This window comes from Physeter macrocephalus, chromosome 21 (genome assembly GCF_002837175.3).
Source record: "Physeter macrocephalus isolate SW-GA chromosome 21, ASM283717v5, whole genome shotgun sequence".
In the NCBI taxonomy this organism is placed as follows: domain Eukaryota; kingdom Metazoa; phylum Chordata; class Mammalia; order Artiodactyla; family Physeteridae; genus Physeter; species Physeter macrocephalus.
The window spans coordinates 96,579,948-96,580,795 of record NC_041234.1 but is presented as its reverse complement, the minus strand read 5'-3'; positions in this window follow the sequence as shown (position 1 = coordinate 96,580,795).

Here is an 848-nt window from a genome sequence, read left to right as displayed (position 1 = left end):
CTTTATTGGAGTATAATTGCTTTACAATGGTGTGTTACTTTCTGCTGTATAACAAAGTGAATCAGCTGTACATATACATATATCCCCATATCCCTTCCCTCTTGCGTCTCCCTCCCACCTACCCTATCCCACCCCTCTAGGTGGTCACAAAGCACCGAGCTGATCTCCCTGTGCTATGAAGCTGCTTCCCACTAGCTATTTATTTTACATTTGGTAGTGTACATATGTCCATGCCACTCTCTCACTTCGTCCCAGCTTACCCTTCCCCCTCCTCGTGTCCTCAAGTCCATTCTCTATGTCTGTGTCTTTATTCCTGTCCTGCCCCTAGGTTCTTCAGAACCTTTTTTTTCTTTTTAATTCCATATATATGTGTTAGCATATGGTATTTTTCTCTTTCTGACCTACTTCACTCTGTATGACAGTCTCTAGGTCCATCCACCTCACTACAAATAACTGAATTTCGGTTCTTTTTATGGCTGAGTAATATTCCATTGTATATATGTGCCACGTCTTCTTTATCCATTCATCTGTCGATGGACACTTACGTAGCTTCCATGTCCTGCCTATTGTAAAGAGAGCTGCAATGAACGTTGGGGTGCATGTGTCTTTTTGAAGTATGGTTTTCTCTGGGTATATGCCCAGTAGTGGGATTGCTGGGTCGTAAGGTAGCTCTATTTTTAGTTTTTTAAGGAACCTCCATACTGTTCTCCATATTGGCTGGATCAGTTTACATTCTCACCAACAGTGCAAGAGGGTTCCCTTTTCTCCACACCCTCTCCAGCATTTATTGTTTGTAGAGTTTTTGATAATGGCCATTCTGACTGGTGTGAGGTGATACCTCATTGTAG